Source organism: Varanus komodoensis, unplaced genomic scaffold, assembly GCF_004798865.1.
Source record: "Varanus komodoensis strain SLA01 unplaced genomic scaffold, ASM479886v1 scaffold11, whole genome shotgun sequence".
In the NCBI taxonomy this organism is placed as follows: domain Eukaryota; kingdom Metazoa; phylum Chordata; class Lepidosauria; order Squamata; family Varanidae; genus Varanus; species Varanus komodoensis.
The window spans coordinates 3,769,473-3,791,876 of NW_025335317.1; the positions used below are offsets into that span (position 1 = coordinate 3,769,473).

Genomic DNA, 22,404 nt, shown 5'->3' on the forward strand with positions numbered 1-22,404 from the left:
TCAAGGATATGCTGGGCATGCACATGGTAGACATGTCATGAGTGGAGCCGGCTGGCCCGGGAGGCCCCGGGAGGCTCCTTCTCTCTCTGTCTCTCTCTCTGTTTGCTTTCCTAGCAGCTCTGAAGTCCGTCCTGTGTGGTGGTGCTAACTGAGGACCCAGAAAGCAGCTCTGGTGGAGCAGATCTTCTGGAAGTAACGGGCATACCCAAGAGCCAGTGCAGGCCCAGCTGGCCCTTCCTGGCCAGTGCAACCCCAGGAGCAGCTCCATTACAGGTACATTGTTACTCAATCTTTGCAAGGTGTGTGCATCTTGCTTCAAGGCTTTTTCTGCATGCATTGGAGCACATCCCGTCTCATTTTCATGATCATCCTTAGGATTGCAATTATGGTTTCTGGGTTAAGCACATGGCATACCCAAACCTTTTCCTGAGCAATCCAATCCCTACTTTTTACTTTATATGCATAATCTGGAATTTTGTCCAAGGGGACAAGATGGGGGGCAGTTCCACTCCCCCTTGTCCTTTCTCACCAAGAGCCTGGCAGAGGAATGACAGGGATCGCAAACAGAATGCCAGGAGGAGAGACAATAGCCTGAACTGTGCTACTCCACACCCAGCCCTCCTTTCTGGCTCTGCTTTCTCCCCCCATGCTCAGAGCAAATGAATTGCAGTGACTTTATAATAAGACCTTTTTCCCATTAAAATATTTTCACAGCATTCATTCAAATGCTTTCTATCTTCAACGGGCAGGGTTCCGATTGCCTCAGTTGCTTTATGTGATTAATTCCTCAAAGGAGCTTTCAAAATATTGATGACGGATAAGCCCCGATGTCCATCAACTTGACTTCCCTTGTGCAAACATTGTTCTGCAGGCCAGAAATGCTAACCGAGCACGGATGCCACAAATACCTTGCATGCAGTTTTGGGGCAGGGCTTCAGCATCACCAGTGGGCTACCATTAAAAGGCTCTCTAGACAAACGGTTTGATTCAAGCTGCAATTACAGAGACCCGAAGTTAAGATGGATCAGCAGGTTCCTGCGCAGGATGTTTAAAGTATATCTTACTTCTTGCCAGTTGGGAAAGTAGTGGTGAAGCTAACGTGAAAGGAGAACACGGAAACCAGAAACATTGCAGCAAGCACGGGCGGTGGGGTGGGGGGCTTTATTAGGGGAGTTTGGCTTGAAGCAGAACAGCAACCAGTCTTTAGAGTAATCGAATGTTTCCGGCTGTATAAGGAGATGGCCATTCCCAGGCTGGAGGGCAAGGGCCCTCCAAGGTGTCCATTTAGGCTCGGGCATTTCTCAAAGGTAAGATCTGGAAAAGATCCAAGGATCAGAACACATGAGGCCTGAAGGGGGACTAGCTTGTAAATGAATGTTAGACCAAAGTCCAAGAGGGGAAGCACAGACATAGCCTAGCAGCCATCTGTCAAAGAACTGAGGGCTTTTAAGACTGAACTTTGAGCCCTACTTGGGGCTTCACTGCAGATAATTGGAGATGCCACAGAGAATTCCTACTTGCAAGGAGAAACTTGCTGACAGGTAGTCCTATATTGGTGAGACGTTCCGCATTTTTGAGGGGCACTTTTTCACCCACTTTCCAGATGCCTGCATTCCCCCAGACGAGGTACGGATCCCACTTCCATCTCTGAAGGATAAGGATGCTCCCTGCACCTTGCAGAGACGGGTCTCCCAGTGGCACCCCACACACTCTGCTGTTTTGGGATAGTCAGCTCAGGGAGCTCCAGGCACCCGCCAAAAGAGACCCCTTGGCAGCAGGAGGCAACCTAGGCTTGGAAGCAGCCCTGTGGTACAGAGCAACATTGAACTGTTTCTTCCTGTGGTTTCCAGAAGCCCCCGGATTCCATCAAATTGTGGAATTCTCATTCCATAAATGTTGTCACTTATTGAAAGGCATGCAAAGGGGATTGACTCCCCTCACCCTATTTCTCAGCCCACTTCCTGGTGTAGCATTGCTGTGATGTGAATGCAGAAAAGAGATGGGCTTGCAGAAAAACTGCTCCTGGTATTGACAAATGTCAGCTCATCCACCCCTTGAAGCTCCTGCTAAGGCCTTCCTCAGGGTGGCCACCTCCAGACGGGGTGTGGGAAGGCAGGGACACTTCTGGGTAGATTATTTGTCAAAGCCAAGGCAGTGCACATCCTCTTCCTCTCCATTTATCCTGTGAGTTAGTTTAGGCTGAAAGTCCGTGACGGGCTCCAAGTCACGTGGTGAGCTTGATGGCCAAGTGGTGGGCAAGAATCTGAGTCTGCCCAGTTCCAGTCCAACACCCTAACCACAGCTTCACATTTCTTCTCACTGACTACCACAATATCAAGCTGAAAGGAAAGAAAACTAACATTTTAAGAGGAAAATAAGCATTTACATAACATTGTTGATGTTAGTCGCAAAGTTGTGCCTGACCCATCATGACCCACGGATGACATTCCTCCAGGCTCTCCTGTCCTCCACCATCCCTGAGTCCACCCAAGCCCACACCCACTGCCCCAGGGACTCCATCCAGCCACCTCATCCTCTGCCGTCCCCTTCTCCTTTTGCTGTCGATCGTTCCCAGCATCAGGCTCTTCTCCAGTGAGTTGTTCCTTCTCATTTAGTGGCCAAAGTATCTGGCCTTCTAAAGAGCAGTTGGGGTTGATTTCCTTTAAGATTGATTGGTTTGATCTCTTTGCAGTCCAAGGGACTTTCAACATATGGCTATCCAACTAAAGTACACAATCATGTATCATTATATATACATAGCAAGTCTTCAGGGAGGGACCTCAGACTACCCCATTTTTATGTAATGGTCCCTGTCAACCTCAACAGTTTTGCAAGGAAAAGTGAGATTTGGGGAGGTTGTGCAATGAGGCAATTGCAGAGGCGGAGCTTGGCCTGGTCCCTATGAGGTCTAAGTCCAGCTCCCCATCCAGGGTGGCTGGTCCAAGAAACATGCTGTGCATGCCACAGCACAGGAGCAGTGCCCAGCGAAGAAGTGACCTCTGCATTTGTTACAACCTTTCCCAAAATGTCTCAGGCAGTCACAGAAAGCGGTGTGTGTGCAAGCGTGCCTGATAAATGGTCCCCAGCCCTCACGCCCTGTTTGCCTGAGCCGTTGCTTCTTTTAAATCACCCATCTTATCTTGAAGAAACACATCTTGTTCTGAATCCGAACCAGGTTGCTTATCTCACCTCCAGAGACTGCCCATCAATGTGAGGGTGTGAAGCGAAATGACTTCGCCAGCTATCAGCTCAATTTGCAGCGAGCAGCCCGCATCTCGATACCAACACATAATTCAGTGGCTCTGGCACATTGTTAAAAGGAAGACTAGAATCGCACTGCCAGGGACACTGAATTATATCAACTTGAGACAAAATCTGAGCCCTGCAGGTCAGGATTGGAGGACACTAAAGGAAGCTTAAGCCTGTATTTTGTAGCAGCTAATATTTTGAAATGTGGACACGCAACAGAGCTGAAAATGTAATGGTGGTTGAGGTCAACCTTCCTCAGATTTTCCCGGAAACAATTAAATGCAATACTAATGTTATCAGCTATCATTTATAGTTCCACCACAAAAAGAAAGGGCTATATGGATTGTCCATTACTCCTTGATGTGTTTCAAGAGACACTCTTTTTCAAGTGGAAAGTTTCCTCCATGTATTCCTAAAACATGATAAGAATGCTCTCGAAGCTCTCAAAGTGCCTGATCCTGCCTAATTTTGGAAGCTAAGGAGAGTCAGGCCTGGTTGGACTCTGGATGGGAGATGTGAATTTGGCACTGAGCAGGTGGTTGGACCCGATGGCCTGCCAGGCCCCTTCCAATGGTACGACTCCATGAAAAACCCTTCATAACTAAAGCTAAGAAGACTGGCCATTTGTAGTTTTCTTTCAGATTGGCCCCAAGAACTTGCTACATGTATCATTACCTGAACTCAGAAAGTAGTTATTTATTATTAAAAGCATTTCTACTCCATCCTTTACCAAGGTCTCGACACTGCAGTACAATAATAAAAAAGAATTGTCGTGTGTGCTGCCATGATTCCACATCAGCACAGAGAAAGGACAGAGATGAATGCAATAGAGCTTCCATCAGATGTTAACTTTCCATTAAAATAAGGAGCTGGTTGCTAGCCTGTAAGATTGTGAAGATGCATTGGAAAGCGTAGGGTCAATTCTTCCTCATCGGTCGCATGGGCTGGTTAAAGAGAAGCACACGTTCTCCAGCCCGCAAAGAGGCAATTTTGAAATACAGCACAATCACACTTGGTTCTCTCTAGGGGAGAACCCAGGAGCTTCCCAAAAGTTGCCGCCTGGTTCCTGATATTGACCTTCATCAAAGATCTACAAGGAAAATCAATGGGATGGAACTTTCATCTTGCCACTTCGAGAATTTACCTTGATTTTAACAAGACTTTTTGTTATGCCAGAATACTGTGTTCTCACTGAATATTCTTCCTTTCTTAATATGAATGCCCTACAAGACAAGTGGCTCTGTGTTTGAGAATTAGCTCTAGCCTTCCTGGATACTGCTGAATCAAGGGACATTTGGCAACTCTGCTGAAGTCGATTTCTATTGTGGGAATGGCAAGTCCAGGTGTGCACAGACCAATATTGGGTACAGGTGAAGTTCATCAGGGCACTGCTCACAGCCAACAGCCATCACTCCACTGTTGGGTTCTGCAATGGATACACAGAAAGTGTTTTGATTCAACACATCTTTCACCTTGATTTCAGGATTATAGAAACAAAAAAGCAAAAGGCATGTGGATTAGAAGAGGCACATTTCCCCCCAAATAGTTCTAATTTATTTCATTTCATTTCATTTGTAGGCAGTTATTTGGCAATTGGTGGAACTAACTTTCTGTAAGGCCACAGAATAAAATCTGTAGATTCTGATGTGTGTATATTGGAGTTGCGACTGGGACTCAGACGATCTGGGTTCGAGTCCCCGCTCAGCCATGGAGCCAACTGGGTGACTTTGGGCCAGTCACAGACTCTCAGCCCAACCTACCTCACAGGGTTGTTGTTGTGAGGATAAGATGGAGGAGAGATGATGTAAGCTGCCTTGAGCCCTTTGTAGGAAAAAGGCAGGATATAAATAGAAAATAAAATAAAAAAAAAAGTTCTCCAAAATGTTGATGCCCATTCTGACTTGAGTCTGTATCAGAAAGTGATGTTTTTTATTTTCACATAAAAATTAATGTGTATTTTCATGAACATTCCCCAAATGTACTCATCAGTTATCCACATCTTTGAAATGCATGCATTCTTCTCCCATTGCTCAAAGCAGCTTTATGTACATTTTCCAAAGCCCTCATTTTTCTTGCACATTTTTCAAACATACTGTGAAATGCATTCAGGGCTCAGAAAATCACACTGCATTTCAGTGTGTTTCAGAAATGTGCAGACTTGTTTCGGAAATGTGCAGACTTCAACTGTGAATTGCTGCAGAGTTTTTGTTCTTCTTTGGAAGATGCAAACCGGCAAGTCCTGATTTCAACAATCCCTAATGTTTTTCCACCTCCCAATGCAACCCCGCAACTGCCCGATCCCAGCTGAGCTGGAATGATGGTTTATCCATTCTTCCTACCTCAGCACTGGTGGGATGTTTAAATTTTATTTTGATCCCATGAATGGGGACTGCCTTGTTTGGGCACCAAGAGAACCATCAACCTTTATCTCTGCCTCTTTTAGCTCATCTAGGTCAGTCACCTTGGGTGGAACCGGGAGCCCCTTATACTGAGCACAGACAACCAAGAGACACACAACCACATACTGTACATAACTGGGCTGTTATCACTTAATTGATCTTATTTTTACTATTTTGCATTTTACTTTTGGTTATTCATTTCTTAATTTACAGTTACTTGATATGGGAAGGGGGAGAGAAAGGCTCCTCACCCTGTTGCCAAACTCACGCAGTGGCTGAACTTGCTTGTGTGCTAACACCTTACCACCGAGGCTGAAGCATGTCAGCACTGCACTGCTTCTTACCCTTCCATCTGAGGACCTCTGGAGGAGGGTGGCTGTGGAGGAGCTAGATCCGGGATCCTTTCTTGTGCAGCTCTGACGCTGTGACGTTCCAAGGTCTCTGCCAGCAGTGGGTTTCTGCTGCTTCTCCATGTTGAGGCTCTAAGGGTGTTTTGCTGTCATGACAGCAATAGCAAACCCAACGGGTCAATTTTGGATGCTCTCAGCACCTAGAACTTCCAAAGAAAGTGTCCTCCTGCCGTCTTGTGGGGCTCAGGCTGCCGTCATCATCCCCATCTTATGTGCATTCTCCCCTTCTGCTTTGCACCCGGATATTCAACATTGCTTGATTTTCTGTGGAATAGGAATTGGTGCTGGAACAGGAGAATGTGTTTCCAAGGAAGCACTTCTGTATGGCGGCATGAATCCCCCTGCTTTACACTCATGCTACTATTATTCTATCCAGCTGGCACACCAGCTCCGACGGGCGCCAGCTGCCAATGAGGATGTGACTACTTCTGGCTTTTGTTCACCTCACTAGTACTATTGTTTTCTCTTGCAAAAAGAAAAAAGAATCAATATGCAGCAGAACCCTATGCCCATTGAGTCAGAAACAAATCCCACTGAGTTCAATGGGATTCTCTCCTCATTTGGTGTCCTTTTGATCAAGGAAGAGTGCTTTAAGCTGTGCTCCCACATGCGCCCATCTGGGGGTGCATCCCCCTGAACTCAGGAGGACTTACTCCTAAGTACGTAAGTACACAGGCTTGCACTGTTAGTGAAGTTTCATGAGTGTGTGTGGGGTGGTGTTAAGTGGGACTGGAGATCTGGGTTCTAGTCCCCACTCAGCCACTGGAACTCACTGGTGGGCTCTGGCTAGTCACTGCCTCTCAGCCCAAGCCCCCTAGCAGGATTGCTGCCCTCAGACAGTGGAACTGAGTAAGCTACAAGAGGAAAAGGGCAGGATAGAAATGCAACGCAAGCATAATAATCTCAAATAGCTTCCCCTGCCCCCTTTATGTGTACGCTTTCTCGGCCCACATAGCAGTTCCATATCAAGGGAGGCTGCTTGTTTGTCCATGTCTTCCAGAATCCCCCTTTTCCTTCCCTGTTTGCTCCCACATTGATGGGGGACAGGATAAATGGAATGAGCTAATTTGTAATCTCAGATAGAAAATGATGGCTCGACAGTTTCCGTCACTGAGCACTCTGCCAGTTTAAGCAGCTGATTAGTCAGCTTCTGTGGAATCGATCCGAATCAGTTCCACCTGCGTGCTCCCACCATGAGCCACTTTATTGTAAATCAATCATTCTGAAAACAACTCACAAAGGGGCCAGTCCTCACTAACAAGCCATCAATTTAACCTGTCTGTCTAGAACACTCTGCCAATTAGGAGTGCTACAAACATTTATTCAAAAATTATGGGTGAGTTTACACAGCTTATTTTCCCTCTCCTTAAGTGTCACCTGTAACTGAATATTTTGCCATAACCTGTTTCTTTTAAAATTTTCACTGGGGAGAAAGTCTTTCCAGGTATTGCAGCATAAAAGGGCATTGGATATGTGAGAGAGAAAGAAAGCATGATAAGAATCCTAACAAAGAGAAGGGACCGATGGCCTTTATTACAAAGAGGCAATGTTAACGGGAACTCGGGAGCTTTCTATCTTGCCCCTGTGCCTCCAGGGTATTTGGATCAATCCAGGGAAGCCCTCCTTGTTCACTGACATGATGAATTGCTAACTGTTGGGCCTGTGAATAGCAGCTCTTCCAACTGGCTGTGGTTGGAGAAGCTGCCACAGGAGAGGTGAGCAGATATATGGTTTGGCCTTCCAACTCTTCCTCTAAGACATTTCAAACTGCCCTAGATAATGGGGAAATGAAAAAGATATATTCCAGTCTTCCCTCTTCCTCTTCCTTTGTTAAAATTGGCCTGTCTGGGCATTTCATTTCTGTCAACACAAAAAGTGCAAGACTGGTGTCTGGAAGTGGCGCGTTACCTTCTGTCATAGTTACTAGTCAGGCACAACATCTCGGGGTTGTCCTTTTCTCCACCGAGGTGAAGCAGGACAGGCTGGGGGTAGAGCAAAGATGCCAGTTGCTGCAAACTTTGCTCTCCATCTTGGAGTGTTCGACCAGGCAATGCAACTGGGTACGGTCCTCATCATACACTCAAGCCGTGTATTTGGGGAAAGGCAGATTGGCTATTCCTGGTTTGTAAACCACAGTCTATATCTTAATAAATTAAGGACTGGGGAGAAGTCCTTCTCTCAGCCCTTAAAGCCACGGTCCTCAAATATTCTGCCTTCATGGGACTTTCCACATCAGTGCATTCACCGAGGAACATCTGCACATGTAGCACAGCTGGGGCAATGCAGCACAGATGAGTCTAAACAGTTCTAGGTTCTTGGGCTTCCACAGGAGGTGGCTGAGGCCCCATCCGTGAGGGTGTTCAAGGAAAGAACTCCCACATGGACTCCCACATGTTGGAGATGACATGAGCAAAGCCAGCTGGAGCTAGTGGTCAGAGAAGATGGCCTGGGAGGCCCCTCTTGACTCGCTTTGTTTCTATGTTTTAGGTGCATCCATTCCTTTAGGGCGCCAAAGAGACAGCTGAGTCCACAAGATGCCTTAGAACACATCCAAGCGTTCCCTGCTGAGGAACTGCGAAAGGCTGCTTTTCAGGAAAGCTTGCCCACCGCACTAGTATTCTCACTGAGGGCCTCCTGAAAACTTTCAGACAAAGCCCATGTTTTCCTGGACGGTTTGAAAAACACTGCACTGGCTCACACAGCTCAAGGAACTGGATGAAAAATAGTCATATTCTATTAAAACAGTTGGAAGACTCCAGTTTGCTATGAGTTGGGCCATTATACTCAGGGGACTTATTGATTCATTATTTAAAGTATTTATAGCTCACTGTTCAGTCGAAAGGTATCCCAAGTGCATTGCTGATCAACAGAAACTGGACAGTCCTTGCCCTCAGGCTTATGAATTACAAAGAGACAACACAAATGGGAATGGGAAAGGTGCACAAGAAACTCATTCTTCATGTTATAGGGTTCTTATAATGATCAGCCGGAATGTAGCCAGGTGTTGCTGGCCTTCTTTTCCCAAGCACCTGGAAGGGCCAAACATTGCTGGTGGCCTCTAAGATATGCAGAAGAAGAGGCCCTCTGGGTGGTCGTGGAAGGAGAGGCAAATCCAGCAAATGAGCTGAGCCATTTAAATTCAAAGTTCAGTTCCCTTCTGGACTGATTGATATGTCATAACTCTTTGGTGCAAACACTGATTTTTGACAACTCCCTGTAGTAGGCTAATGATTTTCAACCACTGGTCCATGGATCAGTGCCAAGCCACAGGAGATGTCCTGTCAGTCCGGGGTTGGACTGCTTGCTGCAGGCTGGCAGGGGGCTGGCTGGGCTCCAACACCTCTTCCTCATCCATGGGGGGGGCGGCATGCACTGGTGCCTCCAGGGTGGGCAGAGAGGGGAGAGATGGCTCACCAGGAGCCATGCTGCACTGATTTTGGTGTTTTGCTCTTTTGTTGGCATTTTTTGTTGCTCGGTTTCCGGCTGTCTTGGAGAATTTTCATTTTTTTGGAATTGTGTTTGGAAACTAATACACAGAATACTATTTTATGTGTATGGTGCTTTTTGCTTCTGCCTCAGTGTCCTCAAAGTGGTTATCCTGTTTCCCCAGTCCCCAGCTGTGGGATGGTGCAACTTGGTGTCCTGCAACAGCAGGGGGTTGGATTTGATGGCCTCCATGGCCCCTTCCAACTCTACTCTTCTATGGTTCTAGCTTGAAAACCCCTGTAGTATGCTCAGTCACTCTGGACTGGGTTAGCTGTAGTTTGTGTACATTAGTGCAACAGCTCTGACTCTTGCGGTATGCCTCCTATACCATAAATGCAACAAACAAGTTAACTTGAAGAAAATGTAAGATACTGGCGTGTCTTTACACTTACATGGCATGGAAGCTAAGCCTCGTGTATCTTACGGTGAGGTTCTGATGCTTTTGGTTGCATGAGTACATTTGCAAACGGCTTAATTAACCAAAGCTAATGGTTAATGGTGACAAAAGAATGCCTGCGTCACCTCTCAGGGTAACATAATTTACAGGGGCAACTGGTCAAAGGCTGAAAAAGGGAACCAGCCAGTAATGTTCTTCTTCAGCACTCAGAGGCTGAAACAAGAAATTGTCAGTCCTCCTCATGCCTCATCTCTTGGTCTCACTTTATTATGACTGCAGTCAGACCATTCTTCAGAAATGTTAGACGTGCAGTGGAAAAAATAAATGGATTCTGAGCCTATATTTGTCCTGCCAACTGATCCTTGGAGCACCTTTTGCTATTACTCATATATGTTCCAGGTTAAAACTGCAGAGGATCAATATTGAAAAGTGGCACCAACTGCTTTGTATTTCCTGTTTCAGTGGCTTTCGCCATGACAGGCTGCAAGTAAATAAAGATAGGCAGACATCTGGTTAGGGAAAGGAAGGATTCACAAGACTGGGAAGGGAGTCCATGTTTCTAAAGCGTATAGGTCCCTCACATACTGAGTGCTTGGGCAAGGACTGTGCTTGCAGAAACAGTACATCTTGAATCATCATAGAGACTAACAAATATTCCATGGAATGAACGTTTCTAGGCAAGCTTCTTCTGGAACGCGAAGTTGCTTCCACATTAGCCATCAAGTCTTGCTATTTGTCCTTAATCACTTTTCATGGAAAATCTAGACATTAGAGCCAGTCCACTGCATACCAGTATTTCCCGAGTTCTTCTCTTTTCCAGACCAGTTCTGATATCTCTCCCGCCCTTATTGCAATTCACTTGCAGCACTTGAAGTTCACTGTAGTTGGGGAAAATTAAGTTTTTAGGGCTGCCGTGTGTTTCAGCAGGAATTCCATTCTCTTTGCTTCTGAATAGCTCAGTTCAGAAGCCGAAGCCTTACTTATCAATTGTCCCTCAATTGTCCAGTTATTGTCTCCCACAAGAAATGATCCTTCAACTATTGTGCTGCTTTGTTATTTAAGAGAGGATTTTTTTTAAAAAAAAATAGTAATTAAAGCCCCTGCTCCCTACAGAGAATAGGAGCTGTCAAATTCTGTGGCAGCTCATCAGGAAGGTCCCCACCAATATTAAGGAGACAAAGAAACCAGATGTGCGATATGCATTTCTGAAGACGGCAGCTGAACCCAGTGCCTGAAACATGAATTCTATTGCACAGTTAGTTTCTTTGATTTAGGTTTTTGATCTCTTTAATTCCCTCATCCTTTCGGTGCCATTGCCAAAAAGATACTAGAGCTGAATGGTTCAGTCCAATTAATAAAATACTTAAGTTAACTGGAGTGAGAAGATGTGACTTATCCCCCAGTCTTCTCTTTTTAAGTTTTAGGGTTGGAGCCTTAATCACACAGCAGGGCTCCCTTTTTCTCCATCTGCAGTAGTTTGCACTCTGACTTATGAGAACAACAAACTAACATGACAGCTCTGTTGTCTCTAAATCTAAAAAGTAGGGTTTGTGTTGTCCGAACCTAGCTGTGTTGCGTTATGAGAAAGGCGACCAGCTCAAGTTGCATATCAGGCCACACTTTGGCAGATGGGATCCTGCTCCCCATTCCTTCCCTTGAACACTCCAAGGTCTAGCAAAGGAGATAAGAGGATGGCAATACAGTTAATGAGCAGAGTTAAGAGATCCATAAAAGCTGAGAAGTCTGAGTTTGTGTTTTGCTGTTTGCAAAACTGAATGACTTTGCCTAAGGAAGGAGAACGAGAAGATATGCAAGTTTTGCAGAAGCCCACACCAGTGGACTCCAAGGTGGCATGTTTGTGCTGATTTGCTGATGAGTGAATGGGAAGATTAATCGTAAACTCTTCAATAAATTGTTAATTTCAAAATGGCAAGTGGATAAATAATCTGAGGAACATGCTGCTAAAACAGCAAGATGAATGATGATTAAAAAAAAAATGTTTACATGCTTCAGGAGCAGGAGAGTGGCTGGAGAAGCTGCTGAATTAGCAAAGAAGAGCTAACAGGGACTGCAGAGGAGCTGACTCCATTATCTGAAATAGTCTTCACTGCCAAAGGTGAGCCCAGCAGTCCATTGGTTTTCAGGGTACTGGTTTTGGTTGGGGACATTGGTTTTGGTGCTGGTTTTCAGGGACACGTTTTTTTTCTGCAAGCTCTCCATGTGAGGAAGCTGCAGAGTGCCAGGCGGGTGGAGACTGTTGTTGTGGGACCAAGCCCTGAAACAGGAAAATACCTTTAGCGCTCTCACGGATGTTTGGGCAGGGAGTAGAAGTTACTTTCTGGTGGCTGTTCCTCTCAGTTCAGGGCATTTTCTGTCTGGATGCTCAAGGGGTCCAAAAATGGATCAGGAAGCACCAGTCCCTGCCTGGGGTCATGCTGCTTCTGCTCCTACAGAGCTGCCTGACACTGGCTCCCCTAGATATTCAGATATGTGGCGTCCTCACAGTCGACTGGGACCCCGTGTGGTGTAGTGGTTAAGAGCGCAGATCTGGGACTCAGGTGATCGGAGTTCTAGCCCTGCTCAGTCGTGGAGCCTCGTGGGTGACTTTGGGCCAGCCCCAGACCCTCAGACCTACCTCTCCCCCAGGGGATAAGATTGTCAGCAGGAGCAGGAGAATGATGTAAGTCATTCTGAGCTCTTTAAAAAAGAAAGAGGTGGATTATAAATCCAATAAATGAACGGAATAAATTGGAACCAAGCTCCTCCACCACTTTCCCTGTGTCTGCCTCTTGTGGCTGAGGACAGAATATCTCTTGCTGCTAATGGTGGATTCTTTCCACCAGCTCATAATAAGGGGCTAACAATTCCAGGCTTTGATTTTGGTCCATCATGCATCCCAGGGATCCTTCCAGGAGAAAATACTGCAACCCCAAAAGAAGAGCTAGAGAGAACCACACAGAACCTTTTGAAAGTGGGGTACAGCTTCAGAACAAGGCTTTAATGGCTTCCTTGTTCCACCTCATCCAGGGAATTTTCTGCAAGTGGATATGCAGACATTGGCTGCATTCAGACAACACAAGAACACACTCTTATACCCTAAATGTGTGTTGTCATTAAGTAATTAACAAAACACACAACAACAACAACAACACAGGGCTTCGTATTGTCTGAACCTAGCCGTGTTGTGCTTCACCCCAGGATTTTCCGTGGAGTGGCATGATATAAAAACGGTCATACTTGATTATTGGCCTGTGAGATTTTTTTCTAATTTTCTGTGCATCTACCATGAAGCCTACTTTTCAAACTGCCATAAAAATAAATACTTCCCTAGCCATGTTTTCTAGCAGCATTTCTGAGGATCTGAGTAACTATTTCCACTTGATTATGGGGGGAAAAATTAAAGTCTGTTGATGTGTCTGATCTCATCTTGGCCCCATCACCCTGAAAGGCCCCCTATAACCCGCTGAGAACATGTCCTTCACAGCTTGCCCTAGGCATTGGCGGTGCTGTCTGATATCTCGCAGCCGCACTTCAGTGCTAGAGAAATTAAAGCCAATTTCTGGACACCAGACTCTGGCTTGTATTCATGCATCGAGACAGCACGGAGAGTGCCTTGCCATGCAGTGACATAAAGAACAAATAGAGCTAGTTATTCTCCGTGACACTGTGAGAGCACAGATGGCATGCTCCGACCAAGTCCCAAAGCAGCAAAATGGATACCGATGCGTGCCTATGAAGCCCTGAGGACTGCATCGTGCAATGGTGTCAGGGTCAGGTCTGCAGCCTCACAATGAAGTCTACTGGGGTAGGGTGATATGTTGCTTGCCCAGTACGTCCTTTGATATATACTTAATGTGTAGTGCACATATCAAAGGTCGAAGCTGGGCTTAGAGTTGGTGCAAGAAGCGGTGTGGAGAGTGGATGACCAACTGGGTAAATGTTGGGAGGGGTGGTCCCTGACTGGCTAATGGCAGTGAGACCACTTCTGGAAAAATTGTCAGCATCAACAGCATCATCTTAGGTGTGGGTGACCCTAGTACTTATGCTCAGGTGAGTGGTGGCCAGGCAGGTTCAGAAACTCTGACTTCATTTGCAGGCAGGGTTCAGGTCCATGGGATGACCTCAGTGGGACCTTTGTTTTGCTGATTTGAACAACCGAATTCAGTGTTTCAAGCAGGATCTTAGAAATGTGCAGAGGCCCTGCTGATTGTCCAGTTTCTCACCTCATCACACTGCATAATCCTTAGCCCTAAGGGGCAGAAGACTAGCTGGGGTCCCATTTCAATGGGGCTACTGAATGTAGGACTAACCTTGGGTTTGGTGGCTGTGTCTTCTCTCCCATGCATGTATAAGCAGCTTGATGGTGGTGATTTGGAGCTGAAAAGGAGCAAAAGGAAGATGTTAAACAGTAGCGTACATTCATGCGTGGATGCACATCTCCCACTCGGACACTTGCCATCTGCCCTTAGCTGCTTCAATTTGAAAAACAGTCGTGGTGGAAGAACTACAAACTACATGCATATCCTTCTGGTAACAAAGCTTGAACTAGAAACATGCACATTTCTCAAAGTTCTCTGAATCCCATCTCAAAGCTCATTTGGACTCAAGTCCATATCAGATTCTGAGATTTTTTTATTTTTGCACAAAAATCTCTGTGTATTTTTGTGCATATTTTTCAAAAGCATGCATCAGTTGTGTGCCTTTCCCATTGTCATGTGCATTTTCCAAGGCATGCATTTTTCATGTGCATTTTCCAAATTAATGCATGGTTTCATACAGTTTTGTCTGGGGGAGAGGTCTGGAAATTGCACTGAGCTCAGAAAAGTATGGACCTCTACTACAGCTTGTGTCTATGTTAGGTCCAGAAGGTACGAATTGGATGAATTCTGATTAAAATGAACTGAATGAACATTTGAAGTTTTGCTTTTGTCCCCACCCTGTGGTACATTTGTTATCTGAGTTCATGGTTGACGTGCCCGCAAAAAAAGTTAGCCCAGCTCTGAGTCAGGTCTGTTATGCAAGAGGAATTACTCGCAGTCACACAGATGAACTCACTTCACTCGTCTGCTCCACCCAACCACGGGCTTTCCTTCAGGCACATTATCTCGCTTGCCGCTTGCCTTCCAGCCCTTTGGTTGCTGCTTCGGAGTTGATTTGATCACGATCATGCCACCTGTCTCTGAATCTGTTTGGAGCTGGCACTAACTGCTTCCCTGTCAGCTCTGCACAGCGTGTGTCCTTCCAAACCAAATTCCACCCTGCGCATCGCACGGCTTGTTTGCTTCTTGGGATTCCAGGCAGATGTGGGGAAGAACCGTTGTCCTCCAGAGGTGCCTGGCACCTCCCCCCGGATGGTCCACTGTAGAAGACTTGCTGGGACTGGGACTGCCCTGCCCAGCCCTGCCCTGCCCTGCCCTGGATGATGGAAATGAGACCAGATGAGGCCAGGGTGAAATGAGTGACTGCAGGGGTCTCACCAGCGGCTTTGCAGCCCAAGGCCACATAAATCCTAGCAACAGACCTGATTGCTAATCTGTCACTGCTATTGTAGCCTGCAGGTGTCAATACAGGCACCAATAAAAATGAACCAATAAGGACAGGAAAAGGAATTTAGCAAGATGAGCTAGTTGGGGAAAAATGGTATTTTTCATGCATAAGTCGATCAAATTCAGCAGCCTGCAGTGATGGGAAAGATACATAATATGATAAAGCTTGGTAGCAAAGACATGTGTGATTGAACAAACCAATGAAGAGATAACATTTGAAAGCTTTACAGCTTGGAAAGCTGTTAGCAAGCTGGGGTCCCCTTCATCATTTTTAATTTTAGTTTTACTGCCCTTCATTTGCTTTGACAGGTTGATGTTGCCATGGTGCAGTTGAAATTCTCATAAAAGTGCTGTTACCCTTTTCAAGATGGCTATTTTTTCCTGGGGTTTATGCCACATTTTATCGTTATGTCAGAAGGTTTACTTGGTTTATGAATTCTGCAAGCACTAGGATAGCTTTGAAAACTGTGGGCTGCATCTTGCCATTTAATGGTTTGAGCTTTCTGAAATCACCGTATCAATATGCATCTCCTTAAATAATTAAGCTCATTACAAAGTTGTCCTTTTGTTAATAACAGCACATAAAAACATGTTATGCATATGCTACCAATTTAATACAAAAATATTTGGTGTAGGAAAATATTTCTTTTCTTTTTTCATGTGTGGGGGAGCTGTCACTTGTCTTCAAAAGCCTTTAAATGATTCTCACATATTGGATATATAGCAATCAATCAGTTATATAATCTAGGACCAAAAGATTCCTCATGTAGACAAGTTTAATTTTATTAGCTACCCAAGAACTTGGCAGATTCACATTCAAGGCTGCATTAACTGTCATGCTAAACGTGTTTCAGGATAGCGGCCCATCAATATCAGTGCAGCTATTAGAAAAGGCTTTTGCAAAGAATGTGGCTGCGGCTCTCCAGAACGAGTGGCTACCATTTGCTCTTGCATGGATGGCCGGCTTGGCTGGCTCTTAAAAACTGTGGAAAGCCACATTGTGCTAAATCACGTAGAGGGATGTAAGAGGATGCTGTGCCTTCTCTGGGGCTTCCAGCCCACTGACTCCATACCAGCCATGGATAGGGATAGGTGTGGCTGTGTGCTTGTGCACAATGTGCTGTTTGTGAGTTTTCTGGTTCTAGCATGTACACACAAGAAAGAGCAGGGCCTCCGTTTGGATGGGAGTGGATGAGTGTCTCCAAAGTGCACTTTTGGAGCCCGCCAGTGGGTGGCTCCCCAGTCCCCCTCGGTGGTGCACAAGGATGAGCACCTGTCCACAGGTGCTGTTGTGCTACTTCGTCAAACGCAAGAATTCAAAAAGCCTGCCAGCTGAGCACAGCTTCTCTCCTTTGTGGAGCATCGGCAGAGGAGATCCCCAGCCCATGTCACCCCGACACAGAACACATCGCCATTGCCTCTGCACCTGCCCCACCACATCAAAGTGTCTGGGACTCCTGAAGGCTGGCCAAGTTGTTTTGTTCCTGGGGCAGGACATCCTTGAGAATGATCATAGCAAGAAGAAGATGAAGATGATGATGTTGATGAAGATGCTGATGAAGATGAAGCTGATGAAGAATGTTTTGCTGCCCTATCTTGACGCCCATAACCTTTGCCCCTTCCCCTCGCCCCAATTTTTGCCTGGTGTCTGCCAACACTGAGATCATTATGAAAGGAGTAGTATCACCTGACAATGCCATGTTTCATTCTAGCCACTAGATCTGATCCATACTGAATATAGACCTGAAGTATAAGAGTACCGATTTACTAAGATTTGTATAGATAATTTCCATAAGAATACAGGCTAGATCATCTAGATAAGAAACAATCTTCTTTTATCTCACGTAGTACCATTCTCGTGAGCACAAACTTTAGCATATTGAAGAACATTTAAGTGTTTCTGATGCGTAGAAAGACCACTGGAATTTCCTTTTATATATTTGTATATTTATATTTTTATATAAATATATTTGTGCATTTCTGTGAGCTGTAGGAAACTAAGATGGTACTTCTCTGCACACTGTCCTGAGAGTACACTCCATTTAACTCTTGTGCAGGGCCACAATCTTATGCACACTTACAGGAAAGCCAGTTGCACAGAAAGCAGTGGGGCTCCGCTTTGTGTCAATGTGTGTTGGGTGTGACTTTAACAGTCTTCCTCCGAATAGCACAGAGTCTGCTGCCAAGCACTGGACTGAAGTTGGTTCTCCCAAACACAAGGCTAGCAGCTTTGCCGCTGGGGCCCACCTCCAATTTGGGGCCAGGGATGGAAAACCAATGCCTGCATATTAAAGAGGCCTTCCAACGGAAGAGAAAGGAAGACAGATACCGTAAGTGCTGTACTTGCAAAAAGTTTGAATCCCCACGTACGTGTGTCACTTTAGTTGCAGCGGTGTAATTGTGCCGTGGTCTTTAAAAAACAGTGCCCTGTCATTGGTCTCTCCTTGCTCAATCGTTTTCTTCTTAATTGCCTTTCCATTCTCACTAAAGACATATAGTGGCAACCAGGATGTGGTGGGAAAAAAGCCATTCATTGTGATCAGTCACACTGCGTCCTGGAGGAGCACCTTAATAAAAGCCAGTTCACTACTACGTAAAGGCGCAAGATGGATGGCGTTCATAGTTCATTATTTGAACAAGGGTTTCTGACTTATGGCAATTCTATCTGAGAGAGTGTTGTGGAATTCTATTTTATCTTTAAGAAATGGTGTTTTATAAAAGTAAGATATTTACTTCTGTTGCAGTGAGGAATTTAAGTAGAAAAATTCTCTCTAATGTTTGTTTGAATCATACTAGAATGATGGGGCAGATTCCTGCCATATATCAAGCAACCGAAATGGAAAAAAAACCCCTCAGTGCTGCATTTTATTTTGTGCAAGCACAAAATTCGCAATGCTATAGCAGGCCTTGGTTTGTCTTTAAAAGCACAGTCGTTGTGGAGAGAAGGGTTGTTTTCTTGGGCTTGGCCACTCCTTCAATTGCATAAATGGAAGATTGTTGCAAATATCCTCACAAACATTATGCTTTTATAATGAATGAAACATTTATGTGCGTTGATGGTACTTTGAAATGGAATTGTCTGTCTGTGCACATACGGAGGTGTCTCTTGCATGGCAGGTTGTGGAGTCTATTGCAGGCGTGTTGCGGTTGTGTTTTGGCAACAAAAAGTACGCTTGGGCTTGCAGAAAGACAGGCAGTCGTCGCGCACAGAGTCTCAGAAAAGGAGAGCATTTTCGTCACTTGGGAATGGTTCACACATGCAAGATCAGCTCCGGATGGCTGCAGTAGCAAAAGATAATTTATATATTTGATTGGATGATCACAGCTGTAATGCCAGTGAGAGGGGACTGGAGAAACCTGCTCATATTAATGCAGACCTAGCCAGATTTGCACATTCAGACCAATGCCTGAACCCAGATTCAGTTATTCCTAAAAATCCAGGCTTTTCTGGATTTTGCAAACCCATTCTGCAGGCAAAGGTATATGTACAAAAACGCATACAAAAAATTGCACACTGGAGGGAAACAAGATCAGATAATTCGCCACACAGTTTATGCATGTTTGTTTAGAGACCAATCCCACTAAGTTCAATGGGGCTTACTTAGTTCCAGGCCTGGGCATGCAAGGTTGCCATTGCAGAATCCAACAGTTGACGATGAGTTAGGCTAAGAGGCATTTTGGAAGCACCCTGGCGCTGTCAGCCAGAGGTTCAAGGCACTATTGTTTAGCTTCAAAGGTAGAGCCGATCCTTAGCTATCTCTGGCTTACATCAGAGCCAGGCATGTCCCTGATGGGCACACGATTGTAAGGAAACCCTCAGTGTATTGCGCAGCGATTGAAGGAAGGCTCTAACGCTGAAGCAAATGTCGCTGCTTTGCAGTGGTGCCTCTGACGTGCCAGCATCTTGCAAACCATCTTGGCCGCGGCAGCCCGGCAGAACGGATGTGCATGGAAGTTGGCATTTGATGCAGTTTTCCAGCACACCTTCATAGGACTCATAGCTGCGACTGACCCTTGTTACCGGGCTCTTCTCTCCGTCTTTTCTAAGGGCTTATAACCTGGCTGTGAAAGACTGTGCACTGGAAAAGCGATGTGAAGAGAATCGTGTTCTCTTCCGCAGGAGATTCAGGGGTGACGTCCCAGTCAAACAGTTGATTAAATGTCACAGTCCATTGGGTCATCTCCTCTAGACTGTGACAGGATATATTTCATTTTGTCTGCTCAAGGAGGGCCTGATTCTACACTCTGCAAACAGTCTGGCTGCAGCTGCAAGTTTGACTGAAGGGGATTTTGGGGTCCCTTCTTAGCAGAAGCTTCTGAGGAATTTCAGGCACAGCTAAAAGACTCTGCGAAGACTAGCAACGTTTCTGACAGGATTTTGAATGCTGCTAATCTGTAAAGTTGCTGTGCATCCATAGTCACATGGAGATGAAACTTTCCTGTATATGCATGAAATGACTAATGGGCAGCATCTCGAACTGGGCTTCAGTCTGCGTACAATAGACTTAAGCATTATGTGTTTACTAAAATGGAGAATTTCTACAAAGGGGAAATTCACTGAAACACTTGTTTAAACTCCAAAAACATGGTCTTTAGTTTTTACAGTTTTTTGTTCTTAAAACACACATACATTCATTACACAGGAGAAAAACGCCTAGGTTGGGTTGATATTCCAGTTCTAATAGGTCTAATTTTGGGCATTGGAAAAAATATATTGGGAAAATTCGCCAAAGGAGGAAGGGAAAGGCACAACAGAAATGGCAGAGCAGAGGACTTGAAGCCCATGTGGAAAAGGGTGCTTGGATGCTGGTGCAAACAGTGAGCCACGAGGGCAGAAATGGGTAGATTTTGGAGGCCAGGGCAGAAGCAGCTATAATTACCTGGTATCAGGGGGCAGGCAAACATAAGATTTCACTTACTTTATTGGCAATGATTAGAAAAATGTGAGCTCCAACAGCCCTCAGGCTTCTTAGATTTAGTTTCAAATTTTAAAAGGGGGCATTAGCTGGTACCCCTCCCACTTTGTCAATCATGGACTGATAATGCTGTTCCCAGATTTCCAAAAGATGGACATTTGGAATGGGGAAGACAGGGAGACCAAGCTGTAATTCAGGGCCTTGCAGCAATCCCCAATTGGGTTAAATCTGCAAGGAGAGCCTTGCTTTTTGGGGGATCCTTCTTGACAGTGCCCAGTTAGATGGAACAATTTGACAGTCAGCCTAAAGCTGATACCCAGCTATTCTGGGTATCCATTCCCCAGTGCTCTGAGCTCTTTCTGGAGGAATGTTCCATAGACTGCAGCCCCTGCATGTCAATGGGATTGTTCCACAGAGTTGGCACATGGTACTTTGGACTAAAAGGGGACCACACTTTTTCTCTGAATGTACAAAGCAAATAGGTATATTTGGGGCAAACAGGGCAAGAAAGCTGGGACTTCAGTCCTGGAAATGTGGGACAAACACCAAAAGCAGAACATAGAATTGTGCTAGGGAAGAAACATGGGGAATAATAATATTAAATAATAATTAAAAGTGAACCAGACCCTGGACTGTTCTCCAAGCTGAGGTGCACCAGTTTGAGGGATGCCAACACAAAAGAGTAAACATCGACTGAATTCCAAGTTACAGACAACAAAGCACTTGATGGTTTGGAGTGTGGCCCATGATCAGTCAAAACAAAGGAAACATAGTTTGCTTTTGGCAATGGAATAGAAGGCTCAGGGCACTTCCTGGACTCGTGGTTGAATTTTCATCCAGCAGGATATATTGAGTTGCACAGTAGGATAACCAAAGCAAAAGGGCCCAGCTATAGCTATTCAAGCAGTGTTTGTCTGGACACCCTGTCTGAACAGGGCATTTCGGGACTGGACCATTTTTCTCATCAAAGTTTTTGATTTGCCAGTTCAAAGATGGCCTTTTGGGCTGGTGACAGAGCCAAGAGCATTGCTTGTTACATGCTTTTCCAGGGCAGAGGGGAAACCTGAGCCAAGATAGCAGCTCTGTGTCAATCACATTTATAGCTGCGGGTATAATGACAGAAGTCCAGAAGATCCAGTCCTTCTCTGGAACAAGAATGACACAGAGATAGGCCTTTTATGATGTCAAGATTATTGTCGTGTTATTGCTAGGGATAAAGGAAACCAGTTTTATCCCAGTGGCTCTTGGTTTTGGCTTTGTGGTCAGATTCCGACATTTGTTTGCTTGTTTGTTATGTCATTTTTATACTGCCCGATAGCCAAAAGGCTAACAAATTAGTGAGAAGATGCACCGGAGAACCTTGGCCTCATCATATCCATGCAGCTTGCCATCTTTGACAAGGTCATATCCAATTTGCTTATTCTAGTGGTATTCATAGAGTACAGGGAAAAGTGGGGGCAGGCAAGCAAAGAAGAGGTGAACCAATCAGGTTCTGCAATGGCTTCCTCTTCAAAACTTTGTTGTTGTTGTTGATGCTACAATACATAACAATGGCCAATCCATACTGAGTGCATCCAGGCCAAGTGATACCCAGGCCCAGGCATCACCCACCTTTAGTAGTCTTGGGAAGGGAGCAGGAAAATGCATTCTTTCAAAAATGGTACAATCCAGTGGTGTGACAGCAAAATGAGCCCATTTCCAAGCAAAAGAGCTGCATCTGGATGCCACCACTGTGCTGTTGCAAACAGCAAAAAACAGCCATGTTGTTCTTTCAGCAAAAGGGCTTATCAGCAGCTTTCCCCCATCGCTGAGCTTCGGCAGTAAATTCAGTGGTGGGGGCTGGGGGGACACAGAATAATCAATTCAAGCTGCGACTACCCAGATTCAGGCTGGACATCAGGAAAAGCTTCCTCACTGTCAGAACAATACAACCGTGGAACCAGCTGCCTGGAGAGGTGGTGGGTTCTTCCACACTGGAGACATTAAAAAGAAACTGGGCAG

At 45.4% G+C, this 22,404-nt stretch overlaps 1 long non-coding RNA gene across 5 annotated transcripts in view; it reads left to right on the forward strand.

Moving 5' to 3' along the window:
* LOC123018321 overlaps nucleotides 1-22,404 on the forward strand; it is a 51,593-nt gene continuing 29,189 nt past the window's right edge. For 4 of the 5 annotated variants that reach the window (XR_006413742.1, XR_006413743.1, XR_006413744.1 and 1 more), the window contains exons 1-2: nucleotides 1-273; nucleotides 11,955-12,057. This is a non-coding gene — a long non-coding RNA (uncharacterized LOC123018321). Of the gene's footprint in view, nucleotides 274-11,954; nucleotides 12,058-17,659; nucleotides 17,818-22,404 lie in introns of those variants that run through there. The other variant, XR_006413745.1, reaches the window with a different exon arrangement.